The 12,154-nt window shown below is 34.5% G+C and overlaps 1 long non-coding RNA gene across 1 annotated transcript in view; it reads left to right on the forward strand.

Annotated features, from left to right (window-relative positions):
* LOC119471366 overlaps positions 1 to 12,154 on the forward strand; it is an 826,853-nt gene that overhangs the window by 528,890 nt on the left and 285,809 nt on the right. The window contains exon 2 of the long non-coding RNA XR_005200401.1: positions 5,668 to 5,752. This is a non-coding gene — a long non-coding RNA (uncharacterized LOC119471366). The remainder of the gene's footprint in view (positions 1 to 5,667; positions 5,753 to 12,154) is intronic.

Raw genomic sequence — 12,154 nt, forward strand, 5'->3', positions numbered from 1 at the left:
ATAACAAACATTGAAGAGATAATTTTAGCCATTTTACCTGAGCCCCAAAACCAGAGCATCTCCTTGAATTTCAGAAGTGTCATTGTGCCATCTATGTTTTAAATTAAATCTCATTCAAAATTCATATCATAAACAACATTGTGAATACACTAATGCTCAATATAAAAGCATCATTTAGACTTACCCCATAGTAAACAAATCATGAGAAAATTATTCCATGTTCTTCTATCTAGTTTCTGTACATGGACATATGTATCATTACAGAATAATTGTTATTTTAGAATTTCCTTTTTTTGTTCACGATTATAAACATTTCTATAACATTATGTAATTATATAAATACCATTTTAATATCTGGATAATATTTTTCTATTTGTCCCAGTCCTGTGTGGCCACTCACCCACTCACCTGCAATAGAAATGTGGAATGTTATCAATTCCAGGTGGTATCTAAAAGCAGACATTTGCAAGATAGAACTATTACATTGTAGCATTCTCTGGCTTGAGAAGTGCTTGTAATTCATACAACTAAATAATTCCCTTCATTTGAGGATAAAGACACAGACATCAAGGGAGTTGTGGGAACTTGAGTAGTGTTCTGAGAAGAATGCTAGAGTGTCAGATGAAAGTTTTTCAGCTGTGATCTGGACCAATCAATTCACTCCCTTGTGCCTTAGTGTGGTCAACTCTCACTCAGCTATATCATACTTTTAGGAATGTTTGTTTATCTATTTAAGAAGAGGCAGTAGGTGGTTAAAACTAATGAATGACATTTTCAAATGCATTTATACAACACAGCATCAATTACTGTGTTTACCATAATATTGGACACATAGTATGTGTTGAACACATATACTTACTGCCATTGTTATTGTTATTATTGTTGTTTTTGTTGTTTGTACAATGTCTCTACTTGGTGTAGGATAGGCACGTTTTAGAGCTGTTCCTCAATGTATTATCAAGTACAGTTAATTATCTATAGGACTTCCTCACCCTTCGCTCCGATCTTTTCTCTGTGACACTACGGAATCACTGTGGTGCACTCATCCAAACAGAGAAAGGTCGGAGGGAGATTACGTTTTTTCTTTTTTTTTTTTTTTTTTTTTTTTTTTGGCAATTTTCTGGCTATGGCTAGGCAGTTCTGAAGCACCAATTACTAAATAGGGAATCTTTTCCCCATTGCTTGTTTTTTTTCCTGCCAGGATGGCTGTTTATCAGAAGGAAAGGAACTGTCAGAATTGGAGGAAGACATGTACCTGTTCATTCATCTTTGCCCCTTTCTGCCAATGCAGGATAACTAGTGAAAGAACATTATCAAGTGATTGCTTTTTAAATGACTTCAATCAGTGGTGCTTCCAATTAGATTGATATTTGTCATAACTATTTTACTGGCTCTTGGTAATCACAGAGTGAATTACTGCTATTACTCTCCAACATTACAATGAATCAGTTCACAAAAGCAATGACAAAGAAGAGCAGGCTGAGTGCAATGGCTCACACTTGTAATTCCAGCACTTTCGGGAACAATGGCAGGAGGATCACTTGAAAACAGAGTTCAGGACAAGCCTGGAAACATGGAGACCCTGTCTCCACAAACAAACAAACAAACAAACAAAAAAGCTAGGCATGGTGGCGTGTGCCTCTGTCCCAGCTACTCGGCAGGCTGAGGTGGGAGAATTGCCTGAACACAGGAGCTTGAGGCTGCAGTGAGCCATGATCATGCCACTTCATTCCATCCAGGGAGACTCAGTTTCATAGAAGACAAAAACAACCACCCTACACACACACACACACACACACACACACACACACACACACACCGTGAATTATTGGAGAGACTACTTTGCAACTAAAGAGTTATGCAATAAAGTGATGGTGTCCTAAAGAGGAGTATCCTAGTATTACTCTGTTTTTTTTTTTTTATTTCAACTTTTATTATTTTAGACATGGAGGTACATGTGCATATTTATTACATGAGAATCTTGTGTGAGGCTGAGGTTTGGGGTATGAATCCCATCACCCAGGTAATTAGCATAGGACCTGATAGGTACTTATTCAACCATCTCTCACCCTCCTTCCCCACTCTAGTAGATGGCAGCATCTCTTGTTCAAATATTTTTGTTTCTGTGTGCTCAATGTTTAGCTCACACTTATAAGTGAGAACATGCAGTTTTCTGTTCCTGTGTTAATTCACTTAGGATTATGTCCTCAAACTGCATCCATGCTGCTGCAAAGGACATTATTTCATTATTTTTTATGGTTGCATAATATTCCACATTTATACCTACCACACTTTATTTATGCAGTCTACCATTCGATATTTATGTACTACATTTTCTTTTTGCAGTCTGCCACTGATAGGCCCCTGGGTTGATTCCATGTCTTTGCTATTGTGAATAGCACAGCAATGAACATAAACCCACTGACAATGTTAGACAGTTACTTTGTTTTTAATTCATCATTAGTCTTCCAGATGCTCTCCAGACTTTCTCAGTTAAGAATGATTGCCTTCTTAGAACTCTGCTGTATTAACTCCAGATTATATAATTCTAATTTCAAATTAGAATTTGTTTTTGTGTTACAAAGCTTCCTAGGTTGGCATCACAGTTTCATTATTACTGGCTTTGTGTCCTTAGGTAAATCATTTAATCTTTCTCTGCCTATTTTTCTATTTTTTTTAATGGACATGATTATAATTGCATCTACAAAGCATTGAGAATAAAATAAAATAATTTATGATATTAATAATTAGTGTAGTGTCTGATGTATAGTAAGTGCTTGAAAGTGTTAGATACTGTTGTTGCAGTTATTAATTTGATTAGTAGTATGGGACATATTTCCTAGGATCTGTAAATCAGGCAAATATAAATTACCTATTTTTAGGTGTTAATAATACTTATTATGGTGAAAAATGACCTACTTTACAAATAAAAAACACAACGTTAATACTGGGTCCACCATAAAGTAATTATAATATCTGGAAATCATTGCAGCTCATCTGCATGACAATACACATTTTTTCTCAGAACTGAAGTAAGTTTCAAACTATGTTATACATACAATTTGGCATGTTTTATTTAGTAGCTTTCAGTACTCTGATCACACTTTTACTGATAGTCCAATTTTATTTACTCAGCTCCCTTTTAAGAGTGATTGAGAATATGTTATTATTCTAGTTTATAGCTGAGGACCTGAGACTCAGAATGAAGTTACATCACTAAACACAATGAAACAGGAATTAGAACCTAGATTTTCTTAAATCAAAAGAATAAACTCATTTATGTTGTGACTTTCTAAGCTACCTGAAAGAGTAAACCACCCAATATATTTTTCTGCCCCAATAGAATGACTTCTCTTGGGAATACATTCTAAAAATGTGTGTTGTTAGGCAATTTCATTCTCTTAAGAACATCGTATGGTGTACTTATGCACACCTTTATTGTATACCCTCCTATACTCCTAGGCTATGTGGTAAAGCTCATTGCTCCTAGGCTACAAACATGTGCAGCATATTACTGTACTGAAATATATAGGAAGTTGTAACACAATGCTATTTATATATCTAAAAATACCTGAACATAGAAAGTATACAATGAACATGTGATATTATAGTCTTATAAGACCACTGTCATGTAAGCGATCTGTTGTTGACTGAAACATCATGTGCCGTGTATGACTATATTAAGCAGGCATGGCTCTGCTTGGTCAGGACAGACACAGAAGAAAACAATAATAAGGGCATAAGATTTTCCACTGCATCTTAGTTAAGGAAGCGGTAAAGGGACTGAATTTTGAACCCAATAATATTGGTAAATTATTTAGTAATCTACTTAGAATAATTTCACTTCTTTTATCAATAAAATATTTAAGCCCCTACTACATACCTGTTTTGAATGTATTTTGTTATTCAGGGAACCAAGGAGTACAGCAGTGGAAAATAAAAGAAAAAAGAAATCCCCACCCTTATGGGGCTTCTTTGCCAACTGGAAGGAAAATAACAATTTTAAAAAGTCTGTTTGTCAAAGATGTTGTATGCTAGATGGTAATAAGTGATTTGAACCAAAATTAAGGAGGGAAAGAATAGAGTCAAGGTGTAAGTCACTTGTTAGTCTTTTTGAATACGAAAATGGTGGCCTGTTGATCTGACCTGAGAAAAAATGGCAGAAAGAGAAAAATTGGTGGTGGCAGGGAGCTCAGTTTGGGATATTCTAACTTTAAATAGTTTATTACCACTCTAAATGTGTATATCAAGTGAGAGTTGGCTGGGCTAAAATATAAATTTGTCAATTCCAGGTGTATAAATGGTATTTAAAGTCATAAACCTGAATTAGACCTTAATGGGAGTTAGTCTAATAGAAAATAGGAGATGGGGCCGGGCGCGGTGGCTCAAGCCTGTAATCCCAGCACTTTGGGAGGCCGAGGCGGGTGGATCACAAGGTCAAGAGATCGAGACCATCCTGGTCAACATGGTGAAACCCCGTCTCTACTAAAGCTACAAAAAATTAGCTGGGCATGGTGGTGCGGGCCTGTAATCCCAGCTACTCAGGAGGCTGAGGCAGGAGAATTGCCTGAACCCAGGAGGCGGAGGTTGCGGTGAGCCGAGATTGCGCCATTGCACTCCAGCCTGGGTAACAAGAGCGAAACTCCGTCTCAAAAAAAAAAAAAGAAAAAGAAAATAGGAGATGGTCAACAGATAAGCCATTATTATTACAAAAAGTTGGAAGGAAACTTCAGAGGAGACTAAGAAAGCTTGACCCATCGTGGGAGGAAGACTAGAGAGAATTTTGCTTTGGAAGACAAATGAAAAAAAAAGTGTCTTCATTGGAAATAAATATTAAATTATTGTAGTGTAAACTATAGCAGTGCTAACTAAATCTAATTTACTCCAGGATAGAGTAAGGAGCAATTGAAAATAATGTCTGAATGTGTATTATTTGAGTAAGGCAGGTGGTGATTAAAGAAAGTAAATACATGAGTGCACACACATGCACATGCAGATAAAACATTTTCCCTGCCTCAGAGAGCAAAGGCAGGGAGATAGAATTAGGAACACTGGTTATAAATCTCTTAATATATGACAAACAAAGGTCTGTGGGATTACAGATGAGGTAGAGATTAATTTTGATTGGCAGCTTCAGGGGGAAAAGGTCATATTTGAGCTGGGTATTAAAGAAGACTATGAGTTTGTAGATGAGAAATAGGAGTAGACAAAAGAATAATGACATTTAAAGTGGATAAGATAGAATGGAAAATGATATGCAGGCATGAAAAGTCACAGTATATTTAAATGGGGAATAAACTCATTTCACAAAAATAGACCGGGCAAAGGAAGCAGGGATAGATAGCACCAGATATACCTTTTTTCCCTTGTTAAAAATATTGCTCAACAATCCAGTAGAAAGGCAAATTTGATAAAGTGAGATTTTTCTCAGAACCAAATATTGTGATTACCATCATTTTGCAAAAAGCCTTTTATATTCTGGGAAAAGCCTCAAGCATGACATAATATAAAATGAATATACACTTGGATAAACATAGTGTAGAGAAATATAAATTATTCCCCGTAGGTTATTCCATTAGGTCAGTTTTAATTTCAAATAACTTTGCCTGGGCTATTTTCTAACTTCCTTAAATGTAATGCCATGTTTTAATTTTATCTCTTTTCTAGAAATGGTTCTCTTTATTGTGAGGCTGCAAGGTCACCCAATGAGAAAGGGGCCAAATAAGCTGAAACATCATCTAATACACTGAATGTACGTGAGTACAACATTAATAGCTTTAAACAAAAGTAGATAGAAATGTTGTTTCCTGTATGACTTATGCTGCCTTGGAGTAGTCCATGTTTGTGAATTAATATGGTCAATTGCTGGATACATGGCATAAGCCAAGCTCTCCCTGGTGAGCGTGGGGTTGCTGCACACACACGTGTCAGGGCTCCATTTCTCCTCTAAATTACAGTTTTGCCTGGAGTCAGTTTGTCTTTTGTAGCTGCTCTGCTTCTAGTAAAACACTGAAAGCCTGCTTTCCAAGTGCAGTTGCATGTATTTTCACTTATTCCACTTTCTGACTCCTACTGAACTCGTAATTTACCCTTCCTTTATCTTTCTCTATTGCCCTGGTCCATCAAACACTACACTTAGCTTTATTTGCCACTCAGAATCCAAAGTCAGTCACTGGGTTCTCTCCAACCCTCTAGTTCTCTGTGAAATCTATCCCCTGACATATTTTTCTTGCCAGCTGACCAGTTAATATTTATTTGTGTAATTGATTATTGGATGTACCTTTCACTAGATCAAATGTTCATGCAGGCAAGAATCATATCCGTTTAGTCATACCTCTTAGATATTCAACCGGACTATGCTGTCTGACCCCATCTAGTCATGAGTAGGATGTGACCACTTAAAATGTTCCAGCTCTTTGCGCATTTTTAAAAATCTCTATTCTCCTTCAGCTCAAACCTTGCCCTGACTTCTTTAATTTCAAATGAATTAGACTTCTGGTTTATAAAATGATGAGGCTATTTGATGTATACATCACTGAATGTTTCTTCTTTAGACCTTAAAATACCTCTCTGTTTTTACTTATTTATTTTCCAAAATAATCCCTCATATTAAATTTTAATTACAACACTTTCCTCACTTTACCAGTTTTACTGAATCAGTTATTCATATCTAAATTTGCATTTCTCCATTTCCCTGGTTCCTTCCACGCTGACTAAAACCAAACACATTTTTCTAATCCTGGAAACATCTAAACAACTAAAATCCAAACAAAACTATTCCCCCTCGTTTCACTCTTTTCGTATGTTTTTCCCCAAATAAGCCTCTCTTTACCCATCCAAACTTCTTGAAACAACTGTCAATATTCTTTCCCAATACATGGTAAATATAGGAGAAGGGACTATTTTTGTTTCATTGTGCAGTGTATTTCCAGCACCTAACATAGTATCTAAAATGGTAGGAGACCAATAACTAAACAAATAAATTTTAGCTCCCATCTCACTTATCTCACTTCCAGAGTGTTTAACACTCACTGTACCTGAGTGTTAAAATTTTGCTCTAAGGACTGCTTAAATTACTTTCACAAAGATAACCAATCATAACTCCCTCCTCTCTTATTCAATTTATAGCAATGCTTCAAATTCTTTTTTATATCCCATATCATAATCTATCCTAATTATTTTAACCATGTATATGTCTTATCACTTCTTCAGGGTCACACCCCCTTGAGATCAGGACACTTAACTTGGTTACTTCTTTTGCTTCCCTAACTCTTCACTAATAACTTATTGTTCAATTTTTTACTAGTGACTTTAATTAACAGACTTAAGTACTGAACACTAATAGAGGTAATTAATAGATTAGAGTACTCTGATATTACTGGGACAACTTTAGTACTACCTTTGATAAAATATTTTGCTCCTGAAATAAAACTGTAAAATATGGAATAGAATATCCTGTTATAAACCATTTCAAAATCATTGGAGGAAGAAACCAAAAACTTTATACCAAATGAATCATGACATTTATATATAGGCTTCATAATTATATATAATCAATTTTTTAAAAAATAATTAGAAGTATCTATGCATATGTATGCTACATCACACATACACACACACACACACACACACACACACACACACACACACACACACGCCTTTACTCTTGGCTACTTTAGTGTATTATGTGCCTGCGGTATATATAAATTAGGGCTGTATGATAAACATATTTATGCATGCGACCTTAGACATATACCACGCAAATAAGCCAAATAAAATATAACCCCATATAAGCTAACATTCTCACAAAAGAGACAACACAAAATCTGAGTTAAATTGTAAGACTGCAAATTATACATTCATAAGCAATAAGAACACATGTATGCACACATATCTAAAAAATTGATTGTGACCACTTGATCAATGAATAGTTATTGATTAAATTATTTATAAGAAAATAAAAGCCTTTTCTACTGTCTTTAAATTCCTAATGAATGTATACAATAGAAGGTAGAAAACCCTAAGCAACTGTTTTAGGAGTTTGAACAGAGATTTAATAGTTGTTCCACATTTCCCTTCCCTCTATCTTCATTTTCTGCAAACCCAAAATAGGTTTTCATTTAGTTGCTGTTTGATTCTTTTCTTCCACTAACTCATATGCATTAAAAGATTGAGTTGAGTGTATTTTCCCCAAGTCTGATATTCTAAAACTTATTTGGGACACAGTTTCTTGTAATTACCTATAGCTGCATTTACTGAAACCCACAGATTAAAGTTTTCCTACCATGCACCTTGCTCAGGCCTTTGGGAGACATTAGGGTCTATGGAAAGGAATCAGGAAACTCCAAACTGATTGGTGGCTTGAGGGCCAAATAATGTATTGTTTAATTAACTTTTCTGTTTTTCTATTACTCGTGACTTCATATAAACATAAATCATTTAAGAAATGTTTGGGGGATATTTATTTTATCTCCCAGTAAAAAGTTTTGAATGTAACCCATTTTCAGACTTAAAATATAACTTCTACTGCTTGTATGATGTTCACTCATGTGGATCACTGTTTATCATGGGGCATTTATAAAATCAAAATAATTAACAAAGTAGTAGTATTTTAAAAATCTAGACACAGTAACAATTCAGGATGAGCCATCAAGGCTTACAGAGAATCACTTTAATGTGGGAGGTCTGTCAGTCTCTAATTTGGTAAGCTGAATGATTCTGCAGTTTATGATCTTTGCCTTCTCTATAAATATTTGGCATGTACATTGGGTCAAACATTGAAACCATGTCCGCATGTGACGTATCAGATGCAGTCCACAAATTCTATTATATTCATTATATTTAGTTTTTCAGCTATCTCTCTTTTGTTTGCTTCTTTTTTTTTTTTTTCATTTTAAAACCATGAAACTAAAGCTTTATTAAGCTCTTACTATGTACAAGCATTATCTCATTTTATCCTCACAATGACCCCTCAAGTAGGCGTTACTGTCTCCAGTTTACATATAAGTATTAGCTGTACTGACCCTTCCTTTTAAGATTTAAAATACTTTAAGTTCTGGGGTACATGTGCAGAACATGCAGGATTGTTACGTAGGTACACACATGCCATTATGGTTTGCTGCCTCCATCCCCCCGTCACCTACATCAGCCATTTCTCCCAATGTTATCCCTCCCTACAGCCTCCTATCCCTCCCCTAGCCCCCCAACACACCCCAGTATATGATGTTCCCCTCCCTGTGTCCATGTGTTCTCATTGTTCGACATCCACCTATGAGTGAGAACATGTGGTGTTTGGTTTTCTGTTCTTGTGACAGTTGCTGAGAATGATGGTTTCCAGATTCATCTATGTATTTGCCTCTTTTTATGCTATCTTTCTGTTTTACTAAACTAAAACAGACTCCAGTCCCTTCTTTGGCCATTGGGAAGCCTCAGCATCAGTTAATAAGAAAGAAAAGGTGAAATTAGGGTGCCTACTCCCCACATTTATCGGTGTGTTCATCTCAGACTGGCTGGATTCCTCAGCTAAAGGTTTGGAATATTTCTTGGCTACCTTCTAGCCATGAAGCATACAGACACTGCCCACCCAAACAACTTCCTCCTTTGCTACCTTCTCTGCTAGAAGTGGTAACAACACTTTTTCTCTTACTAGGCCCGGGTCCTGCATTCTCATTTATGGCTCCCTAAACCCTGATTATATCTTTGTTAGGAACTTTCACTGAAATATCTTAATTTAAGCATGCAAGCTATTTTCTATCAGAAATCTGATTGGTAGAATTCTCATTGCTATTCCTAAATTAGCTTCATATTGATTATAATTTTGCAAAATTATGGCTAGTAGTGCTGAATATTAAATTAAATCTATTTAGGATGATAGACATGAATTACATGTCAACAGAGAAAAGGTCTTAGAAAAATAAGAAAAAAAACATTGCATTAGTAACATTTGCTCTTTGCTTTCATATGTTTACTTTAGACACTAAATTACATTTAAGAATTGAATAAGTAGAAGGTGGTGCTGTTTCTGGTGAACTTTTCCCTTTTATCTATGGATGGACAGCACTGAAGTTACAATGAATTTACCAGGACATCCAAACCACATTTTTCCCAATTTAATTTTTCGTATTAAAAAATGTTAGAGGTTAGCTGATTGATATGGCCAAGAGTTGCACTATTTTGTTTTTATTTATTTATTTTTATTTGTATACATTTAAGGGATACAAATGCAATTTTGTTACATGAATATATTGCATAGTGGTGAGGGCTGATCGCTTCACGGGTCTAGCACCTGAGTAAGTTAAACTCTTTTAGACCTTGATAAACTTTTAAACAAGTAAGGGATTAACGTGCCATGGATGGCCATCTTTGCCAAAATAAAGGCTGGCTGTGTTGGTATTGTTGGCATCTGGCAGGCCAAATGATTATTTTAATAATTTGCTTTTATTTTTGCCATTTTAAGGAGGAAGTGTCTAACACCAGTAGAATTAGACTTCTTCCATCTGTAAAGAATTCAAAAGAGAAACACGTTTTCTTATTTAACTACACAAATTAACCTCTGAATACTTTTAATATTTGTATGAAAGAGGCAGTTCTTGGTATTAAATTTAACCTTGTAAAATGGTATACAATTATGCACCAAAATGTTTCCACAGCATTTTAGTATTTTAAATTTGCTTGCTGATTTGAAATTATAAAACAAATTACAGATTTTTTATGAAGTAGTTGGGAAATTAAGAAAAACTAATTCTTATTAAGTTTTATAATAATCAAAATTATTAAATGATTTTAGTAATATAATAATTAAAGTTAACATTTGTAAAAAAATGCCAAAGCAAACATGCAATTTAGTGAAATTATGACTGGATATTTGCATTCTTAAATACCTTTAGGAAGGCTGCTGGCCACAGAGTAAATATTCAATAGATGTTAGCTATCATTATTTAATGAAAGAGAAAATAGAGTTTTAAAAATATAGATTGCCTCCATTATTGACATTTTAAAATATGTAACTACTTTCCTATCGTGAATTAGCAAATTTCATCAATTCCAAGATGCATAATTATTTTTTCAAAATTTTCCAGCTCCATCTCATTATGTACCTCAAACACAATAATGTTTAATTTTCAATATGTTTTTATTTTGTGTGATATATAAAAAAGTAGGATGGCCATGACATCTTAATATTTTAATTTCCAAGATTAGGTTGTCAAACCCAAGAGTGTGTGTGTGTGTGTGTGTGCGTGTGTGTGTGTGTGTGTGTGTTTGCATGTGTGTGTGTCTGTGTTTGTGCACAGGCACACCTGTGGCCTGGGATTCTGAAAGAAAAGTGAGGTTAGACCATACCACTTTTATATCATCATCTGGAAGTCCTTCCTGTTTTTCACCATAACAATTGCTACAAAACACCATAAGATTTAGATAGTGAAATAATAAGAAAGCAGTTAATTTCAGTACTTGAGTTATAGAGTTTTTAAAAAATGATATATTTGTAACTAATATTTCCCTTTTAAACTTCTAAATAATGTTTTAGGTCATATATGTTATGGATCTACTTACAAAAAAACACCACCTTACATTGATTCCTAGGAAAATTACCAAAAGTAAGTCAAAAATATTTTCCCCCTCTGAGACAACATCTTTTTAAAAGATGGTAGTTGGATACACATACCTCTCCTCAGTAATTAAGCAGAAACTAGGCTCTGTGTGGAACACCTAAGTGAACTATAGGATGTCAAAAGCATCCCTCCAAGTACTTCCTACCTGTAGGCAAAACCACCATTTAGTTATAATAATATAAATTATATTTTAGTCAATACGCCCTTTGCTCTTAATCCATTTTTAACTGCCTGAAGAGGCTTTAATAACATGTTAGGGAGAGCACCCATCTAGAGTAACTCCAAAGAAAAAAGGGCTAGAATAATTTCATTTCCAATTGATTATGTACAAAATTGACTTACATATTTTTGCATACTTCTTTATGTACTCAAGTTGTCTTTCTTGGCAACATAAAAAGAATCTGTAGGTTTTATTGGTAGCACAAACTTTATAAAAATTAACAAATATTTATTTTCTTATTTTTTGTAAGGACTAGATGTTTGACAATATTCTTTTTTTTTTTTTTTTTTTTTTTTTTTTTTTTTTTTTTTTTTTTTTTTTT

The sequence above is a fragment of the Cebus imitator genome, unplaced genomic scaffold, assembly GCF_001604975.1.
Source record: "Cebus imitator isolate Cc_AM_T3 unplaced genomic scaffold, Cebus_imitator-1.0 Scaffold58, whole genome shotgun sequence".
In the NCBI taxonomy this organism is placed as follows: Eukaryota; Metazoa; Chordata; class Mammalia; order Primates; family Cebidae; genus Cebus; species Cebus imitator.